Genomic DNA, 27,353 nt, shown 5'->3' on the forward strand with positions numbered 1-27,353 from the left:
CGCCAAGTGCATGTCTGCCCGAGCTTATGGGAGCTGATGATAGGGGATAGAGCCCGTTTCTACACCTACCGTGGAGGAGGGTTCTCCTCGTTGCCTTGTCCTTGACATAGAAAAATTGAGGATGAGTTTCAAGAAACACATGATTGTCATAAGCTAGACGATGAGCAGAGATCAAGTTTTTGGTGGCTTTGGGCACATGCAAAATATTTTTAAGATGAAGATTGCGAGTAGGGGTACGAACATATGCATGACCTTATGGTAAATCTTCATACCTACACCGTTTGGCACGTTTACTTGATCGTGTCGATTGTACTTGTCACAGACGGTGAGTTTGTCGAGCTTGTTGGTAATGTGTGGTCTGTTGCACCCGAGTCCACATACCAGTTTGTGTCTACCCCGTAGGAGGAGTTGGTGCTGACGGCTGCTGCACTTTTCTCCTTGTTGAAGGAGATATCAAAACGTATATAGCACTCCATGGCCGTGTGATTGGGCTTGTTGCAGATTTGGCAGAAGACATTAGGCAGATCTTTCCGGGCTTCCGGCCTCCTCCATTGCCGCGGCCTCCGCCACAACACGACCACCACCGCCGTTGCCACGGCCGCCTCCATTGCGGCCACCGTTGCCACCGCGGCCACCGCCATGGTTGGATCCACTGCGTCTGCCGAGACACGGCGTTGGCAGAGGAGTGGGAGGACTGCCTCCGCCTTCAAACATAGCCAATCTGCTTTCAAAGTTGATCAGCTGCGAGTAAAGCTCGCTCACCTTGATTTGCTGAGTCCGAGCATAGATCATGGAGACGAAGGACATGTAGTCGTAGTCGAGTCCCGCCAGGATGTAGGACACCATGTTGTCGTCGGTGAGCGGCTTGCCCACCGATGCCATCTCAACACCGAGCGCCTTCATGTGCCCGATGTACTCGGCCATCGTCGAGTTGCCCTTCTTGGTGGTGGAGAGGGAGATTCTGGTGTTGACGACGTGTGCTTGAGTTTGGGAGATAAAGATCTCCCTGATGGAGGTCCATGCTTCGGCCGCCATGTCGTAGTGTGCAACCTGAACCATAACAGGGGCTGAGATGGAGTTGAATATGAAGCTCAGCACCTGAGAATCTCGAGCCTTGTCGATATCGTATGCAGGGTTGGGCACGTCCGTGTGCTTGTTGTCCTTGTCGCGGAGCTTCTGCTCCGGCTGCTCCCTCTCTAGATTGAGGTAGGAGACGAGCTACGCCCCACGGATGGCCACCATGGCTTGCGCGTACCATACCAGAAAGTTGGAGCGATGGCGTCGGTCGGCTATGGGGATTAGGGCAGGCGCAGCGACAGTGGAGCTTGAGGAGGCCATGGCTACGAGAGATGTGCTTAGAGGAGATAGGCTCTGAATACCATGAAAGATGGCTTGAAGCGTATGCCTAGCAGGGATGCGTTACCTGTTATATATAGCCATAGGCTAGGGTTTATAGGATTCGGTAGTTAGGTTAGGCTTGATCCTCAAGTTAGCTAATCTACAAGATAAGGATCGAAGCAAGAACCTAACTACCAGATTACAAGATCACCACGCACGCAACTTAAAGGGTATATACGGTTTTATATGTACAACCATATATACGTACATTGTATTCTAACACTCTCCGCTGATGTGAACTGAGAGCCATTTTTGACACTCAATTTGCCCGAGTTCTTTTTGTAAACGCAGTCCCTTAAGGCACGATTCACTAAAGAAGATAGAATAGAGTTGTCCGGTTAATTAACAAAAATCCGGCAGAAAACCGTTATAACATGCCCACAAGAAAGGGCACCTCGGTCGACCTGGCACCTACAAGATCACACACACCTCCGAGAAGTGGACATCGTCGAGGTTGCCTGCAATGTCATCGTTATCACCTCTCTCGGAGCAGGCGACTCTGACTCCACCAATGACGACCTATCAAGACCCCATCGAACGATCGACACACGAGGACCTCATCGGCCATAGCCAAACAATCGACCGCAGATGTCCAGGACCGACAACTCCGATTTTGTTGATGCGCTTCACATGAGAAAGTTGCAAGCCTCGCATCGACCTAGCCTAGCACAACCTTTGAATAGCACCGCATGCCGAAACCACCATCATGGAGTCATCGTTGCCACACGGGCCTCGCCGCACGCAGCTCTGACTTCTCTGTCACAGTGAGAAACAAAGCAAAGGGGCACTCGTCGGCGAACCAAACCATCGACATCAGAAGGACAAGACGCAACCCAGGTCCACCCATCACCATCATCATCGTCGCACGAGTCGCAATGCCAACCACTCACATCACCGGTTGACCACCTGCAAACCGTGACGCCTTGCACATCCAGCCCAATAGGAGCGCTGAGAAGGATCGCTGATCTTCAAAGCAATGCACAAAGGGAGAAATGTCATAGGGACAACGTCGTTGGCCGACCCGAACGGGTCTAGGCTTTCGCCCAAAGAACCATATCTGAGGATGGAGCGGGTCGAATAACTCCACGGCGACACCCTCAAGAAAAAGAACGACTCCCATAGGCGCCGCCATCGCTGGTCGGCTCTTGCTGGTCAAGTTTTCGCTTGGAGGAGACTTGATAATCACCCTCGCTCCAATAGTCGAAGCCGTGCGCAGCCGCTGACCCTGTGCACCTCCAGTGTGGCAACGACGCCAATGCCATGCAGGAGCCACCTCCTCACCACCAGCAGACGCCGGAGAGCCAAAATCGACTGACACCAGCCAGATCTGGCATCCCGCTGCCACAACACCGCAACAGTAGCAAGCACAGATGCCGAGAAGGAGCTTAAGGCAGATCCCCGGAGCTCGCGGGCTGTCGGAACGTGCTTGGAAAAACTTCAGGGGCAGGAAGGGAAGGGACGCCATACCCACCCGACTCGCCAACGGGAGATTCGGTCCATAGCCTAGGATCCCAACGACGATGACACGACTGCTGCCACCCGCCGGAGACGCGACCTGAATCCACCAGGTGCCATGGCTGCCATGACAAATGGGAGCGAGCCTCCCTCCACCACGAGAACGCCCCGCAGAACGGGGAACCCCCGCCGCCGTCCTCGCGGGCGGACTTAGTCCGGCGGCTTCATCCGGCGAGAGCGAGAAGAGGAAAGGCGCGACGGGAGAGATTGATGCGGTGGCAGGTCTAGGTTCCGCCCGTGTCGCCCCTGGCTGTGGTCGTTGTATTCGCCCGTGTTGGAGTTGGGGGAGGGGCAGGGCCGGTCCTGAGATTTTGGGCCTCGGGCGAAACTAAAACTCGAGGGCCCTTATCTAATATAAACATTGTAACAATGATAATGGATACAAGATTTCTAATGAGCTCACTTACGCTTGTATACCCTCCTCCTTAACATGGTTTGTGCCGTTGTGTGTAGGTGGTCCTCTTGTGAGATCCACAAGTGTGGGATCAGGACGAGTCCTCATAATTCCAACATTGTGTGCTCGACACAGTACTTTCATTGTCTAGGTTTTTAGTCGCCTTCGAGTTTTGAGCATATTTTTGACTTAAAATTTGATAAATAAACCATGTGTTATATATCACGAAAATACATATCATTGTAAACATCCTTGGAATACTGATCCAATGATATACTTTTTGGCATATGAATCATTTTTATGAGTTACACCTAACCAGCTTTAGGGTCAAAATTGAAGGGGACTTAATAAATCTGCTGGACAGAGAAAGCATGGAATAGCACGGTCGTTGCACAGTATTTGAGTTCCAATGAATATACACAAATATAAACGGTAGGATAAAACGTAAATAAACCCTAAAACCATATTTTATCATGAATGGCGCAAGTTATGCGTCGTGTATGCAAAAGTAAATTAGTTAGTTCAAGCAAGGAACGGTAACCTGATGTACCTGGGGTCGGTTGAATCGGCTTCGGTAATCGGACAAAGGGCGCTTTTGTTGGAAATATGCCCTAGAGGCACTAATAAATTGGTTATTATCATATTTTCCTATTCATGATAAACGTCTATTATTCATGCTAGAATTGTATTGATCGGAAACTCAGATACATGTGTGGATACATAGACAACACCGTGTCCCTAGTGAGCCTCTACTAGACTAGCTCGTTGATCAAAAGATGGATAAGGTTTCCTAACCATAGACATGTGTTGTCACTTGATAACGGGATCACATCATTAGAAGAATGATGTGATGGCAAGACCCAAGCATTAGTATAGCATATGATCGTTCAGTTTATTGCTACTACTTTCTTAATGTCAAATACATGTTTCTTCGACCATGAGATCATGCAACTCCCGAACTCCGGAGGAATGTCTTGTGTGGCATCAAACGTCACAATGTAACTGGGTAGTCATAAACGTGCTCTACAGGCATCTTTGAAGGTGTCTGTTGAGTTGGCATGGATCGAGACTGGGATTTGTCACTCCGTATATGACGGAGAGGTATTTCTGGGCCCTCTTGGTAATACAACATCATAAGAAGCTTGCAAGAAAAGTGACTAAGGAGTTAATTATGGGATGATGTGTTACGGAACGAGTAAAGACACTTGCCAGTAACGAGATTGAACTAGGTATGGAGATACCGATGATCGAATCTCGGACAAGTAACATACCGACGGACAAAAACTACTAGGTATGTTGTCATAAAGGTTCGACCGATAAAGATCTTCGTGAAATATGTAGGAACCAATATGGGCATCCAAGTCCCGCTATTTGTTATTGACCGGAGAAGCGTCTCGGTCATGTCTACATCATTCTCGAACACGTAGGGTCCGCACGCTTAACGTTCGCTGACGATATAGTATCATATGAGTTGTGTATGTTGGTGACCGAATGTTGTTCGAAGTTTGGATGAGATCACGAACATGACGATGAGCTCCAGAAAAGTCCGGAGGTAAAGATTGATATATGGGAAAGTAGTGTTTAGTCTCCGGAAGGGTTCCAGAATTCACCAGAAGGGGTTTCAGATGTTTCCCGACATGTTCGGGTACGAGAAAACTTTATTTGGGCCAAGGGGTAAAGCCAACGAGGCTTTAGGAAGGTGCAAAAGGAGTTTTGCGAAGGTCAGGGGGACAGAAGCCAGGCTCCTAGGCGTCTGGGGCTGGCTAGACGCTAGGGACCCTGGCGTCTGGGGCTAGATGTCAAGGACCCTGGCGTCTGGTCCTGGAGTCCGAGAAGGACTCTTGCCTTGCATGCCAAACCAACTTTGAGGAGGCTCTTTCTCCAAGAAACGACCCCAGGGCTCAACATATAAATAGAGGGGCAGGGCTAGCACCCGGAACACATCAAGATTCACCAAGCCGTATGTCGGCAACCCCGCCCCCTCTAGTTTATCCTCCGTCATAGTTTTCGTTGTGCTTGGCGAAGCCCTACGGAGCTTGTTCTTCACCACCACCGTCACCACGTCGTCGTGCTGCCGAAACTCATCTACTACTTCGCCTCTCTTGCTGGATCAAGAAGGCGAGGATGTCATCAAGCTGAACGTGTGCTGAACACGGAGGTGGCATATGTTCGGTACGTGATTGGACAGATCGTGAAGGTGTACGACTACATCAACCATGTTGATAAACGCTTCCATAGAGATCTTCAAGGGTATGAAGATGCTCTCCCCCTCTCGTAGCTATGCATCTCCATGGATAGATCTTGCGTGTGCGTAGAATCTTATTGTTTTCCATGCAACGTTCCCCATCAGTGGCATCATGAGCCAGGTCTATGCATAGATGATATGCATGAGTAGAACACAAAGGAGTTGTGGGCGGTGATGTTCATACTGCTTACCACCAACGTCTTATTTTGATTCGGCGGTATTGTGAGATGAAGCGGCCCGGACCAACCTTGCAGGGTATGTAGTGATGTGAGACTGTTTCAACCGACTGATGCAACTTGTTTTGCATAAGGTGGCTGGCGGGTTTCTGTTTCTCTCACTTTAGTTGAATCGAATTTGACTACGGCCGGTCCTTGCAGAAGGTTAAAACATCAAACTTGATAATCACCGTTGTGGTTTTGCGTAGGTAAGAATGATTTTTATTAGTTACCCATAGCAGCCACGTAAAATTTGCAACAACAAAGTAGAAGACGTCTAACTTGTTTTTGCAGGGTATGTTGTGATGTGATATGGTCAAGACGTGATGTGATATACGTTGTTTTTATGAGATGATCATGTTTTGTAATATCAACAACCAGCAGGAGCCTTAGGGTTGTCTTTTAATTATTGTATGGCACGTGTGCCAATCATTAAGCGCCATGTAATTGCTTTACTTTATCGCTATGCATTAACAATAGTTGTAGATGCAATAGTTGGCAAGACGACCCCGACACAACCATGGAGATTAAGGTGTCGCGTCGGTGATGATGGAGATCATGTCATTGCTTTGGAGATGGAGATCAAAAGCACAAGATGATGATGGCCATATCATGTCACGTATTTTTGATTCCATGTGATGGAGAGGAAAAAGCAACGCAAGCTCAAGAGGTAGCAAGAAGGATTTCTGGCGCCGTTGCCGGGGAGATCTACGTCAAGTCAAGCCATACCAAGTACCCATCATAAACTCTTCTCTCTTGCATTACATTATTCGCCATTCGCCTCTCGTTTTCCTGTCCCCCACTTCTAAAACGATTTTCAAAAACATTTGCCTTTTCTTCGCCCCTCTTCCGTTTGTCTCTTTTTGTTTGCTTCTTGTGTGCTTGTGTGCTGGATTGCTTGCTTTGTCACGATGGCTCAATATAATACCAAATAGTGTGAGTTTTCCAATACCAACAACAATGATTTTATTAGCAGTCCAATTGCTCCCACTACTAATGCTGAATCTTGTGAAAATAATGTCGCTTTGCTGAATCTTGTTATGAAAGATCAAATTTCTGGCCTTCCTAGCGAAGATGTTGCATCCCATCTAAACAATTTCGTTGATTTGTGTGATATGCAAAAGAAGAAAGATGTGGATAATGATATTGTTAAATTGAAGCTATTTCCGTTTTCGCTTAGAGATCATGCTAAAACTTTATTTCATCTTTGCCTAAAAATAGTATTGATTCGTGGAACAAGTGTAAAGATGCTTTCATCTCTAAGTATTTTCCTCCCGCTAAGATCATCTCCCTTAGGAACGATATTATGAATTTTAAGAAACTTGATCATGAGCATGTTGCACAATCTTGGGAGAGGATGAAATTGATGATACGTAATTGCCCTACACATGGTTTGAATTTGTGATTGATTATACAAAAAAATTATCATGGATTTGTTAAGGCATATCTCTCTTGATGTAGTTTTGGTTATTGATGACAACACGTTTGCGGACTAATCGTGTGCTTTGAGCATTTCAGAGATTCATCCTTTGGCACGAGACGATTCCTTCCCTTCAGAGTTTTAATCAAAGACGGTGTAGCTCTTTCTTTTCTATTTTGGTGGACTGCTTTCGTAGGAGTCACCATACTATCAAGAGGGGATCCGCTTTGGTAAGGCTAGGGTGGAATCAACATGTACACATCCTCTTCGCACCCTCTGAGCCTTCCCGCTTCGATGGAGCTTCCATTTCCTTCCTTTGTGCATATTTTGGTCACAGCGATTGTACCGCGGTGCCCAGCGGTAGTACCGCTCAAGAGCCACAGGCGGCAGTACCGCTCTGCAGCGCTAGTACCGCCTGGGGGTCATCAGCCGTAGTACCGATGCGGTACCGGGATCCTACCGCCTCGACTCGAGGGGGTCGCCTCTTGTGTTAGATTGTGCGGCACTAAGCAGCGGCAGTAGAAGCGGTAGTACTGCTCGTGAGCGGTAGTACCGCCCTACCACCGCGGTAGTACCGCACTGGGTCCGATTTCTGCCCATTTGCTAGCCCTCCTAGACTGCACGGTAGTACCGCGAGGGGGAGCGGTAGTACCATTGGGCCCAGCGGTAGTACCGCTGCCCCCTGCGGTAGTACCGCCCTCTGCGGGGCTGTTTTGGGGGGTAACGGTTGGATTGCCCCCCCCTCAATAAAAGGAGGTCTTCTTATCCAAAGTTGACCTACCTCTTCACCCAAAGCTCCATTGTTGATCCAAGCTCCATTTTCGCCCGATCTCTCTCCCTTGCCAAGCAAACTTGTTGATTTGCTCGGGATTGGTTGAGAAGGCCCAGATCTACACTTCCACCAAGAGAAATTTGATCCCCCCCACTAATCCCTTGCGGATCTTGTTACTCTTGGGTGTTTGAGCACCCTAGACGGTTGAGCTCACCGCGGAGCCATAGTCCATTGTGGTGAAGCTTCGTGGTGTCGTTGGGAGCCTCTAATTAAGTTGTGGAGATTGCCCAAACCTTGTTTGTAAAGGTTCGGTCGCCGCCTCCAAGGGCACCAATAGTGTAATCACGGCATCTCGCTTTGTGTGAGGGCGTGAGGAGAATACGGTGGCCCTAGTGTCTTCTTGGGGAGCATTGTGCCTCCACACCGCTCTAACGGAGATGTACTTCCTTTAAAAAGGAAGGAACTTCAGTAACACATCATTGTCTCCACCGGTTCCCCTTTTGGTTATCTCTCACCTTTACTTGTGCAAGCTTATATTGTGTTGCATCTCTTGCTTGCTTGTGTGCTTGTTGTTATCGCATCATATAGGTTGCTCACCTAGTTGCATATATAGGCAACCTACTTTGTTGCAAAGTTGATATTGGTAAAGAAAAGCTAAAAAATGTTAGTTGCCTATTCACCCCCCCTCTAGTCAACTATATCAATCCTTTCAATTGGTATCAGAGCCTTATCTCTTTATTAAGGACTTTGTCGTCCGAAGAGTATGGTTCACACCGTAGACGGTGGGTAGGAGCACTCCGGTGTGAATCCGAGCTTGTCTACGGTCGATGGGGGAACCGCGGTCTCTCGTGAGGAATTCAATGTGGCTTTGGACACATTGAAAACCTCCATGACAACCGAGGTTGAAAGCATGTTTAATAAACTCTTAGAAGGACTTAAACTATCTACCTCACCGATGAAAGTGGGTGATCCCACTAACAAGGTGACGGATGCTAACTCCGACAAGGGGGAAGCTACTAGTGAAAAGGGTCCTTCTACTAGTGGTAGAAATGGCACCGGCATCTTTGCCCATGTGGAACCTCCAATTTATGGAGGACCGATTCCCTCTACTCATTTAAATCATGTCGGTCCTCCTCCTAAGATTGTGAAAAATGAAAATTTTGATGCTTGGGTCTATCGCTTTAAGCGTCATTTTAAACATGTTAACACTAATCTTTGGAGAATTATTAAAGAAGGTTTCTATCCGCATGACCCAAGAAACTTCACTCCAAGGGAAGCCGCGGATAATCAATTCAACGAGAATGCTCTCTTCATCATTCAACATGCAATTTCACCCGAAGACATTGCTCATCTCCGACCATTCACCATGGCCAAGGAAGCATGGCACCATGTTGTTTCCCTCTACAAGGGAAGCGCTAGCATTCAAGCTCCAACTATGAAGTGGTGCAAGATGAAGCCGATGAGTTTGCAATGAATGAAGATGAAGAACCTCGTGTGCTTTACCGGAGATTGACCACTCTCGCGGTATTATTCCAAGATCATGGGAGTAAGGATACGGATGACAATTGGATCAAGCGCAAGTTCCTCAAGGCCATGATGCCCTACTACAAGGCCATGTCCTCCGTCATCCGTCAAAGACCGGACTTCCACTCCTTGTCCTCAAATGAAGTGTTGTATGAGTTTGTGGCAATGAGGATCTTGGAAAAGACCGTCGACAACACGATGTTGCATTCTCAAAGAGCAAAGAAGCCCAACCTTGCCTTAAAGGCCAAGGTTATTGTGGAAGAAGAGGAAGAAGAGGAAGATGAGGAGAGCAACCCCGAAGAAACAAAATATGATTATCATGAGCACATGGCTCTTGCTTCAAGGCAATTTTGGAGGAAGAAGAACACAAGGCCCAACTTCAACAAGAACAACTCAAGTGGGTTCAAGGGCAAGCAACGTGTGATAACATGTTACAATTGTGGCAATGTGAGCCACTTTGTTGTGGATTGCCCTTACGAGAAGCGGGAAGACAATGGTGGCAAGCTCATCCTAAAAGACAAAGCCAAGTCCTTCCCCAACAAGAACAACTTCACCAAAAAGCCTCCTACTCGAGGGTTGGTGGTTCAAGAAGAACACCATGAGGATGGCGATGATGATGAAGATAGTGAAGCCATGGCCATGGCCTCCGTTGCCATTGCCGCAACTCCACGGGTGTCCCTCTTCGACTCACCCAATGAGAACATCACCGCCAAGTGTCTCATGGATAAAGCCACCAACAAGGTAACCCCCAACATCAAAACCACCATCATTACTAATCCCTCCTTGACGGATGGCATTGATGAAAGTGAGGGGTCTATTCAGGAAGTGAATGAATTTGAGTCTTTTATGAGTAAGCTCAAGGGAAAATCCAAGAAGCACTTCGTTGCTCTCTTGGAACAACTTGGTGAAGCCAATGACATGATCGAGGCTCATGAAGAAACCATCTCTAAGATGGAAGGTCATAATCGTGACTATGCCGATGAGATATTGGATCTCTCTAATGCTCTTGAGGAAGAGCGTGGCCATCGTTTGTCTCTTGAGGAGTCACGCAACGATGACCATGCTAAATTAAAGAAAGATCTTGATCATGCTCTTGTTGTGTCTCATGTGCTAAATTCCGAGAAGGCTAAACTTGGCGTTGACCATCTAGACTCAAGGAGGAGTTTGATTTACTCGACAAGATCCACAAGGTCTTGAAGGGTGCTCATGCTAGCCTCAAGGAGTCTCATGATCAACTCCAAGTGAAGCTAACCAAGAAAAAATCCACCTTTCCTCATATGGTATTAATTGATAATGCAAATGCCACTAACCCGTGTTGTGAGCATGTGCATCTTGTGGAGGAGAATGCCAAGTTGAAGGAGCAACTTGAGAAAGGCCTTGTGACGTTCATACAAGGTGAGAAGAACCTCAATGACCTTTTGAGCAATCAAAAGGAAGTTGTGGCCAAGGAGGGAGTTGGTTTCGCACCCAAGTCCAAGAACAAGAAGAAGAACGACAAGACCAAACGACCTCCCCCTCTCAAGCAAACTTTTTTGAAGGAGGGAGAGGGTGCTCCTAAGGAGAAGAAGAACAATGTGAAGGGTGGTGATGTCAAAAATGGCAATGCCACCCCTTCCAACAAAGCCGGCGACTTTAACCCTTCTTATGTGTTGTGTCGTGCTAGTGATGGGCATGTTTATGCTAAATTTGTTGGTTCTCCTTATGAGTACATTGAATGGTCTATTTGGGTTCCTAAGACCCTTGTTACTAACATCAAAGGACCCATTACAAAATGGGTACCTAAAACCAAGCATTGATCTCTTGTAGGTGTTTGCTTCCGGTGGAGGATCATGGTTGCTCGATAGTGGAGCAACAAATCATATGACCGAAAGCAAGGACTTGGTGGTGGACATGCACAAGATCCCTTCTATGCCCACCAACGTCGAGTGCGGTGATGCCTCGTCTTCTAAGGTATTGGGTCTTGGCGAGGTTGTCATTTCTCATGATCTAACGATCGAGAAAGTCATGCTTGTTGAGTCCCTTGCTTACAATCTACTTTCCGTTTGTCAACTTCCACTCATGGGCTTTGCCACTTTCTTCGATATTGATACCGTCGCCCTCTTGTGGGGCAAGACTCTTAAAGTAGCCTTTGTTGGGCATGTCGAGAACGGTCTTTATGTGATTAACTTTTCGGAGCGACCCACTAAGACCGCGACATGCCTAATGGATAAAGTTGATGTGGGATGGCTTTGGCATCGCCGTTTAGCCCACATCAATATGAGATCTTTGCAAAGTCTTCTCAAGGGGGGCCATGTCCGTGGACTAACAAATGTTACTTTTGCCAAAGATCGTGCTTGCAGTGCTTGTATCGAAGGAAAGCTACATGAGAAGGCTCACCCTCCCACGACTATCATCTACTCGAAGAGACCCTTGGAGCTCCTTCACATGGATCTCTTTGGGCCTCCATCCTTTGATAGTCTTGGAGGTAGAAAGTATTGCTTGGTGATTGTGGATGATTATTCAAAATACACTTGGGTATATTTCTTCAAGAGGAAGAGTGAGACTCAATAAACCATCATCGACTTTGCAAATGAAGCTCAACATCAACATGATGCAAAGATCTTGACAATAAGGAGTGACAACGGCACCGAGTTCAATAACTACACCTTGGATGAGTTTCCTAGTGACGAGGGGATCAAGCATCAATATTCTGCACCTTATACCCCTCAACAAAATGGTGTCGCGAAGAGGAAGAACCGGACGTTGATGGATGCGGCAAGGACCATGATGGCGGAGTTCAAGTCTCCATACAACATTTGGGCCGAATCCATCAACACAGGATGTCATGCATCCAATCGGCTCTATCTCTGCAAAGGCTTGAACAAGACTCCTTATGAAATACTTACCGGTAACAAGCCCAACCACAAGTACTTCCGGGTGTTCGGGTGTAAGTGTTTCATTCTCAAGAAAGGTGTTCGTTTGTCTAAATTTGAGGCTAGAGCTCATGAGGGCATATTTGTTGGTTATGCTACAAACTCTCATGCTTACCGTGTCCTCAACAAGTCCACCAGACTCATTAAGGAGACGTGTAACATGGAGTTTGACGAGAATAACGGCTCCCAAGTGGAGCAAAGTGGTACTTGTGATGTAGGTGATGAAATTCCTCCCCAAGCCATAGGAAGAATGGGTGTTGGTCATATCCTACCCATTGAGGAACCCCTTGTGGCCGAAGGAGAAGGACAATGCTCCACTCAAGTGGAGCCATCACCAACCCAAGACCCACACGCTTCCGAAGAACAAAGTGAAGGCCCTCAACCTCATGAACAAGATCAAGGGCAAGATCAACCTCAAGATGGTGGTGAACCACCAAATGATGCCCAAGGTCAAGTTCTCCCCTTCGAACAAGTTCAAGATCAAGAGAAAGCTCAAGATCAAGAACAAGCTCAAGACAGCGCTCAAGATGATCAAGTTACCCCTCCTCTTTTCACATCCGAGGAACAATTAGAGCGTCGTGCCGCGAAGATCACTTCCAAGCTCACCACCAAAGGTCATCTTATGGAGAATGTGGTTGGAAGCCTAAGAAAGGGGGTAAGCACTCGTAGAAAATTAGCAAACTGTTGTGAACATCATGCGTTTGTTTCTTGTGTCGAACCCCAAAAGGTTTATGAGGCGCTCGAGGACCCGGACTGGCTCAATGCCATGCATGAAGAACTCAACAACTTAGAGCATAACCAAGTGTGGAAATTAGTGCCAAGGCCAACTGGGAATCATAATGTCATTGGAACCAAGTGGATATTCAAGAACAAGCAAGATGCTAATGGGATCATTGTTCGCAACAAGGCTCGTTTGGTGGCACAAGGCTACTCCCAAGTCGAGGGTATCGACTACGGTGAAACCTTTGCTCCCGTTGCTTGCCTTGAATCTATTCGTTTGTTGATTGCCTATGCTTCTCATCATAATTTCATGTTGCAAACAAATGGATGTGAAGAGTGCTTTTCTTAATGGTCCCATTAATGAGTTGGTGTATGTCAAACAACCCCCAGGGTTCGAAGATCCCTATTTCCCCGATCATGTGTACCAACTCCACAAGGCGCTCTATGGCCTTAAACAAGCCCCGCGTGTGTGGTATGAGCATCTTACGGAGTTGTTACAAGATCATGGGTTCGAAATCAGGAAAATCGACCCCACTCTTTTTACTAAGAAGGTCAAAGGGGAGTTGTTTGTGTGCCAACTATATGTTGATGATATTATTTTTGGTTCCCCTAACAAAGCTTTCAATGAAGAATTTTCCGCTCTCATGACCTCAAAGTTCAAGATGTCTATGATGGGAGAGTTGAAGTTCTTTCTCGGGTTCGAAATCAAGCAAAGAAGAGAAGGAACCTTCATCAACCAAGCCAACTACACTCAAGACATGCTCAAGAGATTCAAGCTAAGTGATGTCAGGCCGTCCTCCACTCCAATGCCCGTCAAATTCCAACTTGACATTGATCCCAATGGTAAAGCGGTGGATCAAAAGGTATATCGCTCCATGATTGGATCCCTGCTTTACCTTTGTGCATCTAGACCGGATATCATGTTGAGTGTGGGAATTTGTGCACAGTTTCAAGCCGCACCTAAGGAAAGCCACTTTGTGGCGGTCAAGCGAATCTTTCGATATTTGGCCCATACCCCAAACTTTGGCTTATGGTACCCAAGAGGAGCCAACTTTGATCTTTTGGGCTATACAGATTTAGATTGGGTGGGAGAAAAAGTGGATAGGAAGTCCACCTCCGGAGGGTGCCAATTACTTGGTTGCTCTTTAGTGAGGTTGTCTTCTAAGAAGCAAAGTTGTGTATCTCTCTCGTCCACCGAAGCAGAGTATGTGGCTGTCGGTAGTTGTTGTGCTCAACTCCTATGGATGAGGCAAACTTTGAAGGATTACGGTGTCACTTGTGATGAAGTGCCTCTTTGGTGTGACAATGAAAGTGCCATCAAGATCTCTCTCAACCCGGTGCAATACTTCAAGAGGAAGCATATTAAGATTCAGTATCACTTCATCCGGGATCACATTAGGCGAAGGGAGATCAAGCTCAAGTATGTCAACACTCATGATAACCTTGCAGATATTTTCACAAAGCCCTTGGATGAAGCAAGATTTCACAAGTTAAGGCATGAGTTAAATATCATTGATTCGAGCAATGTGGCTTGAACCCTTGCACACCCTACCATACTCATCATGCTTTCTTGTCTAGGTGTAGGCATGGACATAGGGGGTGTTGTTCTCTCAATGAACTTTCCCTCCCCCCATTATGCATAAACTAATCAATCTCTTTCACATTAGCCATTTTTGATGGTACTTGTGCTTCAAAGATGAGTTTTGGTCATGGGCCCAAGGTTAAAATCTTCGCGGAGCCATACCTACGGACTCAAACAAAAGTGGCATCAGCCACCGACCTCTCTTGGAGAGGAGTGTGTTTCTCGTCTGCCTTGTGTTTGTTTTGCGTGTGTGTTTGCTCTCTTTTCTATTAGATTTCTTTTTTTTTGAGCTAAGCCATTTGGGCATGTCCTTTTTGTGGCTGAGCGGTACTATCGCCGATGTTCATCAAGCGGTACTACCGCCCACCCTAGCGTCACTACCGCTACGGGGCGGGCGACGGGGGGTTATGTTGGGGCATGGAGAGTTGCCTTTCTGCCCCATACCCATTCGCTCCACCCGCTCGTGCTCTTGGTCTCTCCAGCGATGTCTTGCCGTAGGAGGGCTTCGACAGGCCACCGTCTACGTGTCGTCCCTCTCCAATTCCTCCGGTGGAGTCGATCCCCACCGTGTCCTCTTGCCATGGATGCCGGTATCGCCCCCGTTCCCGTTCTCTCTTTGCCTAGATTTCACATCTAGTTGCTAGGGGCAATAGGCATTGCTTTTCTCGATTTTTGGCTAAGTCGAGGCTTGAGTAGGATGGAGATGGCATCTAGACCTTTTGCATTGATGTTTGATAAGATTATTTTTGAATTTTGCATCCCGGTAGTGCCGGATCTGCCCACGGCAGTAGGGAACCGCCGTTCCCCGTCTAGGGTGGTACTACCGCTCATCTGGCGCAGTACTGCCGCTTTTGGTCTGTGGTACTACCGCTAGATGCCCAGTTCCATAATTTTCATCTCACATTTTGATCCATGGCTTTGTTTGGATGCTTATGCTCTTTCTTTCGTATTGTTTCTTCTGCTCATATGTTTGGTTCCAGGTGATGAACATCCTGAGCAGCAAGTCCGCCGTGTCAACCCCGGTCGTTCAACGTCAAAGCGCTACCGCACCTCTGAGACAGCAGGTGCAGTGCTCGGCCTCCGTCTCAACACAAGAAGTCGACTGCCAACAAGCCGAAGCCGAGGGGCAAGACTGTGACAGAGATAACTACCAAGGAATTCTAGGAAAGGCGTCGCCGCAACCCCTATGCGGAAGACCAATAACCCACTTTGGTCAACCACCCGTTCTAGAACCGCTTTCAGTTTGCCATTTACTTTGATGTGATCAAGGCCAAGAAGAATCTCTATGTTGATGTGCGCTCCATCGACACGGATGTTATGGAAAAGGACCTTGAGTACTTTGGCGAAGCCCTTCAGATGTGCTCTCAGCTGAACATTCTCAGAATCATGCAGTTCAACAAGGACTTTGATGCAGATTTAGTGGCTCAATTCTTTGCCACTTTCCATCTTGGAACTGATGAAGAAAGGACTCTGACTTGTATGACAAATGGCAAGTTGCTTTCTGTCAAGTGGAAGGCCTTCATGGAGTTACTTGGGGTGGAAGATCACGGGCTTGAGACTCCAGTCGGCTTCCGCCCTCACCGCAATGCAACCTCCACTCACAAGCAAGCCCTCTATCCCTACTGTACTGTGAAGATTCACCCCATGACTGAGAAGGAGACCTATGAGCTGCCTGCCTTTCTGGACATCCTTCATCGCGTTTTCCGAGAGACTCTCTTCCCTCGTATCGAGAATCTAGATATGGTCCACTCCTATCTCATGGACATGCTTCTCTTCTGCCAGCATGAGAAGGAAGCAAACACTGGCGAGTCCCTGGACATTTCCCATGTTATGTGGTATGAACTTCTCTCTGCCGTTTCTGAGCGCAAGTGCCCGATCTATGGTCCGTTTATCATGTTGCTCATTGAGAAGGCCTGGGCACATGTCTATCCTAGGGTGGTGCTGGAAACTGGAGAGTTGGTTTCTCATGAGATCAAGCGTCTGAGGAAGAAGGACAATTGGTGCACCCCGGGTCCTAAGTCTGGAGGTCCATCTAAAGCTGCTGACATGGAGACCGAGGGCGAGGCTGAGGCCGATGATGATGAGGACTATGAGCCCTCCGGAGTGGAGCCCTCTTGGGCAAAGAAGATTAAGCGCAAGATGAAGAAACTCTTCTGCCTGGAGTCTCACGGCCAGTACATGTCTCATGTCTCTGAGAAGAAGGCCCGCAACCGTCACAAGGAGCTCATGCGTCAGTTGGGTGCAACTGTTAACAGTGGATCTGAGGGAAGGATCACTGATGAGGAGGAGTGGGTTCAGCAGCACTGCCCATGGACCGACTCAGACACCGAGCAGTTTACTACCAATGACGGCGGTGCAGACGATCCCGCTGGGATGTGATGCTCGAGATCCTTAGTTTGCTATCACCTGGAGCCGTAGCAACGCTCTAGCAATTTGTGTCGTTGCCGAGTTGTGTCTTTTCTCTCGTCGTTTGCTTTGTTTGGTTTTTGTGCCTGTGAGACCTAGTTCCAATTCATATGATGTGAGATATATGCTACCTTATCCATTATTATCTATGTCCTTCAAGTACTTTGGTAAATTGTGAGTTCCATGCTTATCCAGTTATATATATACCTTGCTCACACGTACCCCTCTGCTTAAGTTGTTGGACTATAAAATATAGGGGAGTGTTGATCCTAATGTGTGTGCCTTGCATTCCAAAGGCACCACTAATTAGGTGCACACATTCAGGGGGAGCCCATTTATATTTTGTAGTTCTAAGTTTATCTTTACTTTCATGTCATATCTTTGTGCAAATTCCAGGTTGTCATCAATCCACCAAAAAGGGGGAGATTGTTAAGGCATATCTCTCTTGATGTAGTTTTGGTGACTGATGACAACACGTTTGCGGGCTAATCGTGTGCTTTGAGCATTTCAGAGATTCGTCCTTTGGCACGAGATGATTCCTTCCCCTCGGAGTTTTAATCAAAGACGGTGTAGCTCTTTCGTTTCTGTTTTGGTGGACTGGTTTCGTAGGAGTCACCGTAGTATCAAGAGGGGATCCGCTTTGGTAAGGCTAGGGTGGAATCAACACGTACACATCCTCTTCGCACCCTCTGAGCCTTCTGATATGTCTCCAACGTATCTATAATTTTTGATTGCTCCATGCTACTTTATCTACTGTTTTGGACTATATTGGGCTTTATTTTCCACTTTTATATTATTTTTGGGACTAACCTATTAACCGGAGGCCCAGCCCAGAATTGCTGTTTTTTGCCTATTTCAGTATTTCGAAGAAACAGAATATCAAACGGAGTCCAAACGGAATGAAACCTTCGGGAACGTGATTTCATCACCGAACGTGATCCAGGAGACTTGGACCCTACTCCAAGAACTGCCAGAGGCGGTCACAAGGGTGGAGGGCGCCCCCCCTAGGCGCGCCCCCCTGCCTCGTGGGCCCCTTGTTGCTCCACCGACGAACTCCTTCCTCCTATATACCTATGTACCCCCGTCAGATCAAATACGGAGCCAAAAACGTAATTCCACCGCTGCAACCTTCTGTATCCGCGAGATCCCATCTTGGGGCCTGTTCCGGAGCTCCGACCGGAGAGGGCATCTACCACGGAGGGCTTCTACATCAACACCATAGCCTCTCCGATGAAGTGTGAGTAGTTTACTTCAGACCTTCGGGTCCATAGCTAGTAGCTAGATGGCTTCCTCTCTCTTTTTGGATCTCAATACAATGTTCTCCCCCTCTCTTGTGGAGATCTATTCGATGTAATCTTCTTTTTGCTGTGTGTTTGTTGAGATCGATGAATTGTGGGTTTATGATCCAGCTTATCTATGAATAATATTTGATTCTTCTCTGAATTCTTTTATGTATTATTGAGTTATCTTTGCAAGTCTCTTCGAATTATCCGTTTGGTTTGGCCAACTAGATTGGTAGTTCTTGCAATGGGAGAAGTGTTTAGCTTTGGGTTCAATCTTGCGGTGTCCTTACCCAGTGATAGAAAGGGTTGCAACGCACGTATTGTATTGTTGCCATCGAGGATAACAAGATGGGGTTTTTATCATATTGCATGAATTTATCCCTCTACATCATGTCATCTTGCTTAAGGCGTTACTCTGTTTTTAACTTAATACTCTAGATGCATGCTGGATAGCGGTCGATGAGTGGAGTAATAGTAGTAGATGCAGAATCGTTTCGATCTACTTGTCTCGGACGTGATGCCTATATACATGATCATACCTAGATAATCTCATAATTATTTGCTTTTCTATCAATTGCTCAACAGTAATTTGTTCACCCACCGTAGAATACTTATGCTCTTGAGAGAAGCCACTAGTGAAACCTATGGCTCGCGGGTCTATTCTCATCATATCAATCTCCATTACTTTATTACTTGCTTTCTTTTTACTTTGCCTTTTACCTTTTTACTTTGCATCTCTATATCAAAAATACCAAAAATATTATTTATCATCTCTATCAGATCTCACCCTCGTAAGTGACCGTGAAGGGATTGACAACCCCTAATCGCGTTGGTTGCGAGTAGCTATCGTTTTGTGTAGGTACGAGGGACTCGTGCGTGATCTCCTACTGGATTGATACCTTGGTTCTAAAAAACTGAGGGAAATACTTACGCTACTTTACTACATCATCCTCTCCTCTTCGGGGAAATCCATCGCAGTGCTCAAGAGGTAGCAAGAAGAATTTCGGGCGCCGTTGCCGGGGAGTTTGCGCAAAAGTCAACCATACCAAGTACCCATCACAATCCCTATTTCTCGCATTACATTATTTGTCTCTCGTTTTCCTCTCCCCCACTTCACCCTTGCCGTTTTATTCGCCCTCTCTTTTTCATTCGTCTTCTTCCCGTATGTATATTTGTTTGTGTTTCCTTGTGCCTTCTATATGCTTGCATCTTCGCTTGCTGAAAATCTATTGATATGGATCCACTTAAAGTGTTCTGCTTGGATCATCTTTGATCCTTATGTGCTCGTGCTGAAACCCCAACTATCCTAGTTGATGGGAAATCTTTAGATGAGCATGCTTATTTTGTGTGTCATCGTTTGTCTGAAAAGGGGAGACTCTTACGGTATCATATAAATAGTTTGCTATGCTATGCTTGGAATCTTTGTGAAATGTGTGATTTTACTTGTTGCTCTAAGAACCCTAAAAAACACCTTCCCTACCTTACCTATGTGAGTTGAATGATAATGAAATCTTATCTTCTTATGCAAAGGGTGTTTATAGTTACTATGTTATCGAAGAAATTGAAGAATTTGTCGCTTTTAAGGGTGCTCATGAAGTTGCTTCTTTGATTGAAAAGTATGATTTTACTCTCAACAAATCTGAAAATTCCGTCATACTTAAATATTGCAATGAAAACCTTGCTCATAATGTCTATGTCCTAGAATTTATTGAGAGAATGACTGTTGCTTTGGAAGAAAATAATGATATGCATGAATCTATAGATAATGATGATTCCGATGATTTGGTTGAAATATCCCTTGATGAACATGATGCTTGCTATTCTTGTGGCCATGAAGCCAATATTTATGAAGATGAATTTGCTATAGTTCCTTATGTTAAAAATGAGATTGTTGCTATTGCACCCATGCTTGATAGCTCCCTCAACGAAAAGCATGATTTAAATGATTTTACTATAAATTCTCTTGATGTCAATTGTGCTAATAATATGCAAAACCCTAAGCTTGGGGATGCTAGTTTTGCTATGTCTACTACTTGTTGCAATGATCATGATTGGGGTGATTCTTCTTATGATCTTGAAAATTTATTTAATCCCCATGATGAATATGAGATTGATAATATTGTTTGCAATAATATTGAAAGTGGGGTTGGAAGAGTGTCAACTCTAGATCCCACATATTTGGAGAATATTCAATCTTATGAAATTTTTGATAAAAGTGGGTTTGGAGAGGTCATGACTTTAGTTAATGTTAATCCCACTATTTCGGAAGAGTGTCAACTTTGCATGCATATGGATCGTGTTGAAAATATTTTATGTGATAGCTATTTTGTTGAATTTTCTTATGATCCCACATGTAATTATTATGAGAGAGCAAAATATGGTCGTAGAAATTTTCATGATAATAAATTACCTCTCATTATGTTGAGATTGCTATTGTTTCTTTCCACCTCCTTGCATATGCTAGTGTTTGCTTGCCTTGATAATTTGTTTGCCTATAAGATGCCTACGTATAGGACGTATGTTAGACTTAGATGTGTTTATCACATGTTTTATGATGCTCTCTTTGTGCTTCAATTCTTGTCTTTCTTGTGAGCATCATTGAAATATCAATGCCTAGCTAGGGGCGTTAAACGATAGCGCTTGTTGGGAGGCAACCCAATTTTATTTTGTGTTTTTTGTTTTTGCTTCTATTTAGGAATAAATAATCCATCTACTTTCTGATTAGATGTGGTTTTATGTTTTAATTAGTGTTTGTGCCAAGTAGAACCTATAGGATAAGCTATGATGATAATTGATTTGATTCTGCTGAAAAACAGAAACTTTGCGCTCACGAGAAAATATTCAATAAATCACAGAAACGTGATTTTTCATTGATTCTTTTTGCTTCTGATCAATAAACAAATTGTCCATACGTCCTATTTTAGTAGAATTTTTAGAGTTCCATAAGTTTGCGTTAGTTACAGATTGCTATAGACTGTTCTGTTTTTGACAGATTCCAGCTTTTCGTGTGTTGTTTGCTTATTTCAATGCATCTATGGCTAATAAATTAGTTTATAAATCAGAAGGAAGTTGGAATACAGTAGGTTTAACACCAATATAAAAAAATGAGTTCATTACAGTATATTAAAGTAGTCTTTTGTTTTCTTTCACTAACGGAGCTCACGAGATTTCTATTGAGTTTTGTGTTGTGAAGTTTTCAAGTTTTGTGTGAATTCTTTTGATGCATTATGGAACAAAGAGTGGCAAGAGCCTAAGCTTGGGGATGCCCATGGCACCCCCAAGATAATCCAAGTGTCAGGGAAACTGATCCACAAACACCTATGGGGATCGGCGGACCGAGCCCCTTTCGATTCGGTGAGGGCGGAGGTCGCACAAAGAGCAGATCGAGGCAGTACACGCGAGCAGTTTTACCCAGCTTCGGGCCGCACGGATGCGTAAAACCCTACTGCTGCTTGTTTGTGTGTATTGAATTCTTGCTCAGGAGCGATGGACGCTGCCAGACCGAGCGTGAGAGTGTTCCTAATGTTTTGAACCAGCCGAACCCCCCCTACGTTGCGCTTGGGCCTCCTTTTATACTTTCAAGGGGTCACCGACAGGTGGCAACGTAGACTAGAAGGGTAAAAATGGAAAAGGATGCGGTAGGTGCAGCTACCGCTACTGTGGACACAGTGCACCCTACCTAACTCTGACGGCAGGGGACAAGGTCATTGAATGCCTGTCTGAGTTGCCTAAACAGTGCAAAAAGTGACCATTAGGAGCGCCACCGTTCGCCACGATGGCCTCCTCTTCATCTCCGCTTGCCACTGCGTACCCCTGGCTGCACAGGTTCCCGCCATGCACCCTTGAGAAAGCCTCATGGCGACACGCGGGCGGGTGCGCTGGAGCGCGGGTACAGAGTGGCAGCGGGCCCCCGACGAGTACCTTGTCGGGGTCGTCGTCTTGTTGAGTCCAGAAGCTTGTCGCTCACCGGACATTGCCGGGACGTGCGGTGCATCGCGGCGAGTTTCTTGAAGTGCCGTGGTTGGCCTTCCCGGCAAGCTCCTCTTGCCGGGGCCTTGTCTCTTCCCGGCAAGATCCTCTTGCCGGGGCCTTGTCTCTTTGTCTTGAATGCTTTGTTCTTGAATGGCTCCAAAGGAACCCACGGAGGACCCTGGCGGTCGTTCGGCAAGCCTTGCCGCGGGGCGCTGCAACTGCCCGTGCACGAGTTCGGGATACTAGGGTACCCCTACTCTAGTACACCGACAGGAGCCCCCGGGCCTGGGCCATACACGGTGCCGAGCGATGTTGGGCCAGGCCCAAAATAGGGCACGGGCACGCGCGGGCCTGGATTACGCCGAATCTAACTCCGTATCCACCGCACCCCCCGCAACAGCACGCGTCAATCACGGCGTCGTGGGGGAGATCGTGGGTGGTTCTTTATTCGGAAAGAGCGCAACGTCCGCCCCTTCCTCCTTATAAGCAGGGGAAACAGGGGTATTTCCCCTATCTTCGTCATTCGCTGCTGCAATCTCAGAAACCTCCGCCGCCCTCCTCCGCTTCCAAAGTCGAAAGAGAGCAGCGCTCCGCTCCCGTCGCCGCCGCCACTATCAGCGTCGTCGATCTCCCCCACAGCCTCCGCCATGGCTCCGAAGCCCGGAAAGGGGAAGGCCACGAAAGCTGTGAAGTCGACCGAAGTGCAGCGGCTTGAGGCGCTGCGGAAAGAGCGGGCCACCTTCCTCCCCGAGCTCTCCACAAAGGATCTGAGGGAGTGGTACTATCTCTTCTGGTCGACGGAGACACGGGTGCATCCGTGCACAAAGGTACTCTCCGCCATCACCTCGCAAGAAGCTCCAGTTGGCGGGTACCCTTTCTTTGCCGTGTTCTTCTACTGTGGGCTCTGCCCGCCATTCTCTGATTTCTTCTGTGATATCATGAACACCTACGGGCTCCACCTCCTTGATTTTACCCCCAACGCCGTCTTGACCATGGCAGTTTTCGCCCATCTATGCGAAAACTTTGTCGGAGTCCACCCCAACGTAGCTCTCTTCCGCCATTTCTTCATGCCTCGTGTCGAGAGAGGGGAAACCCTTGCCGGGGGATCGCCTGGATCTCGCGAGCCGGCAAGAAGGAGACCTATCTGGAGGGGGAGCTCCGCAGCAAGTGGGATGAGTGGAGAGCAAACTGGTGCTGGGTCGTAGAGGAGAACCCGCAGCCGTTCACCGCCCTGCGCCAAGCTCAAGCAGTGCGAGGCAATGATTGGAGCGCTCTATCCGCGGACGATGACAAGTTGAAGATCGCCACCACCCGGATCTTGCGCCTCAGGCTTGCCGGGCTGACTGTAGGAGTTGTCGGCGCAGATTTCCTCCGCCGCCGCGTCACCCCTCTGCAGGCGAAGGGGAGACCCGCCTGGGAATTTGGAGGCCCGGCAGACATCATGAGGTTGCGCCCAGGCCTCAACTTCAATTTCACCGTCATAGAATTGGACGGGATACTTAAGGAAATATTCAAGCACGACCCGCGGCATCCCGTGTGGTTCATGTTGCCGGCAAGCGTCGTGCCTCTGTGTAACAACTCCTCGCGCGACCGCATCTGCGCAATGATGCCGTTGTGTGACTCACACGGGATCGCTCCAACTTGGCAAGAGCCTGCCGGCGACGTCGTGCAGCAGTTCTTCGACAGCCTAGTGGAGGTGGCGGTCAATGCTGACGAGAAGAAGCTCCTCACCCGCGACACCACTGATCAAGAGATGGAGCGCATCGCCACCATGGCGGAAGAGGCAGCGGCAGCCGCGGCCGCGGGTGAATTCGGGTTCACCGTGGAGGAAGCGGACGCGGCGTTGGCGATGAGTCTTGCCGAACGGGAGCAGCCCGAAGAGGAAGAAGAGCTCGCCGCGCCCGACGCCGAGTCGAACGAGCCCGCCGAGGGTGCGAGCGGCCCGCCATCTCCGAGGAGCTTGCTGCGAGCAGGGCCCGCAGTGCAGCCCCCAGCGCAGCCAAGAAGGCGCCTCCGCAGGGTCGGCGACGTAGCAGGACGGCAAGTGGGCCAACAGCCGCAGCGTCGCGCGACGCACTCTACCGCGGCAAGTACGGTTGCCGCGGGAGCGCCTCCCGCCGCAGCGACAACTGAAGCGGGGCCGTCTCGGGCTGGCGCCGCAGACCCCGCCAAGCGGTCAAGGGATCCCACCCCTCCACCTCGTCGCGCTGGAAGTGGGCCGAACTTCGACCTCTCCGCGCTCAGTTCCGACGAGGAAGAGGAAGAAGAGTAAGATTCCCTTGTTGTTCTTGTAGTTCTTCAACTTGCCATTCCTGTCTTGCATCTGATCTGACCCACCCTGGACTCTCCCTTTTCAGGACTCTGGCCCAGAGGGCGGCGAAGAGGGCCAAAGCTCAGGTGGTGGTTATCGAGGACGAGCCCACTGCGACGATAGGAGGCGCGCCCGAGACCACCTTGCCGGATCCGGCCATCACTTCGCAGAGCAGCCCCCAGCGCAGCCCCCAGCGTAAGCATATGGTTTACTTTCTGCTTCTGGGTGCACGTGGTTGCTCTTTTTCTTTGTTGACATTTGATCACTGGTTTGTTTGTGCAGGAGCAGAACAGCTTCATCAGGAGGGCATGGTGATCTCCTCCGACTCGTCGTCTGCTTCGACTACGCCGCCAAGGGTGGACTCCCCGGCAAGGGAGCGTTCTCCGGCAAGGAAGCGATCTCCGGCAAGGGAGGAGTCTCCGGCAAGGGGGGAGTCTCTGGCAGGGGACAGCGCCAACGATCCCCCGGTGGTGGAGGTCATGACAGCAGATCCCAGCACAGGTAGTCCTTCTTGCCCGAAACTTTCCTTGTAGTCTTCTGCTGATTCTTCTTCTCGGATACTTGTTTGATTTCTCCTTCTTCTCCGGTCGTCAGACCCACCCTCCGCGGATCCGATGGAGACCGAGGCGGGTGGCGAGGAGGACGCGCGCGGCAATACTGATGATGCCGCGGCCACCGAAGAAGGAGCCGGCGCTGACGTGCCCGCCGGCGAAGAGGCCGCCAAGGCTGCCGCCGAGGAAGCTGGCGGGGGATCTCGCGATCACACTAACGGCCCTGAGGCCGCAGGAGCGTCAGGCGCTGCACCGACCGCCGATCCCTCCGCCGCTGCCGCAGCGTCAGGCTCCGAGGAGCCCCAGCCCGGCGCCTATCTAAAGGCTGGCGAGGGCATCTTCATCAAGCTCCCCTGGGCGTCGAGCTCCAGGGCGCCGATGGAAGGAGAAGCTCTGGATGGGGAGGTGCTTGCCTCCGCCGGGTTGTCGATCGTCGACGCGCCGGGAAGCAGCAGCGACGAGCCCGAGGAGGAGCGGCTGCTGCGGAGGCTGCTGGCGCTCTACCGCGCCCGCCAAGTCAAGTTGGAGTCCCGGGAAGCGCTTGTCGCGAGGGCGAGCGTGGACATAGAGACGCGTGCGGAGGAGCTCCGGGGTCTTCGCCAAGAAACTCTCCGGGCCTTGGCGAAGGAGCGGGAGCAGCTTGCTGAAGAGCGGAAGGCCTTCCTCCTCGAGAAGGCCGAAGCTGAAGAGCAGCAGCGGCTCACCGGCGAGAAGCTGTACGCGCGGGAAGGCGAGCTGACTCAGCGGAAAGTGAACCTCGACAGCCACGAAGAGGAGCTTGCCGCGCGCGAACGGGCACTCGGCGGGACGCTCCAAGAGGCAAAGGATGCGGTTGCGGCTGCCGAGGCCGCCAAGAAAGAATTGGAGGCAAAGGTGGCGCAGCTAGAAGCTGATCTGAAGGTTGGTGGCGAAGAGCTTGCCGCGCTCAAGCTAGAGCGCGAGAAGGACGCCCTTGCCCATGGTGAGCTGCAGGGCCGACTCGCAGAGAGGGGCAAGGAACTGAGCGCCGCCAAGGATTCCAACGCCGATCTCACGCTGAAGCTGGCCACCTTGACAGAGATGTTGGACAGCGCCAGGAAACGGGAGGCAGACTTGAAGAAAGACATCAAGGCCAACGATGCGCTATTGGCGAGGGCCGCCGAAACCCAGAATCTCCTCAGAGATACTGTTGCACTCTGGACGGAGGGCCTCGTGAACGTTGCTGCAGTCATTGAAGAGGAGCTGGTGCAGTTGGGGGTGGAAGGCTTCGGGTATTCCTCCGACGAGAATCTCCAACCCAGCGCCAAGCTCACTCTGTTCTTCAAGGACGTGGCGACGGCTCTCCAGCAGCTCCGGGAACGGATCCCAAAGCAGCTGGCCGACGAGTCACGCTCGATTTGTGCCGGAGTTCTGGAGAAGGTGCTCGTGAAGGTGGCCTTCCGCAATCCGGGCCTCAACCTCACCAACGTCCTCAAGAGGCTGCCGGCGGACGCTGATCTTGATGCACTTAAGGCCCTCGTTGCACCCATTGTGGACAGGGTGAACAAGGTCAAAAGGGTTGACGGCGGTCCGTTTTCTTCTTTTCTTGTCGCTGCCAGTCATGTCATGGGAACACTTTATTAGAGGCGCGACAAGTTATTTTTGTAATATAACTCTATCTTAGGCAAAAAATTGCTGTGTTACTTCCTTTACTCGACTCTTGGCTTTGTATGGTTCTGCCCTACGCTTTCTAGGGAAACTTGCCGGCGCAGGCACCCTTGCCGCGAGGGCCGAGTGCGGAACTTCAGCAGCCTGCTGGCGGGGTCGCTACCGACAAGCAACCTTGTCGCAACTAGTTGCAGCTCACTTAAGTTGTTGAGCGGACTCGAAACAAAGTAAGGGCGCTAGCGGCTCACTTAAGTTGCTGAGCGGACTCGAAGCAAAGTAAGGGCGCTAGCAGCTCACTTACGTTGTTGAGCGGACTCGAAAGAAAGTAAAGGCGCTACTAGCTACGAGTTGGTTCCTCCGCGCACAGGCTTTCCATACAAAGCACGATCATTCAAGGAAAATAACTCAAAGACTTAAAAAACTGATTGCTCAAGCTTTAGCAACTTAGCTTTTCTGTCGTCTGCTTCCTGGCAAGGAGAAACTCTCTTGAACGGCCCGTTCCACACC

The sequence above is a fragment of the Triticum dicoccoides genome, chromosome 4B, assembly GCF_002162155.2.
Source record: "Triticum dicoccoides isolate Atlit2015 ecotype Zavitan chromosome 4B, WEW_v2.0, whole genome shotgun sequence".
NCBI classification, from domain to species: domain Eukaryota; kingdom Viridiplantae; phylum Streptophyta; class Magnoliopsida; order Poales; family Poaceae; genus Triticum; species Triticum dicoccoides.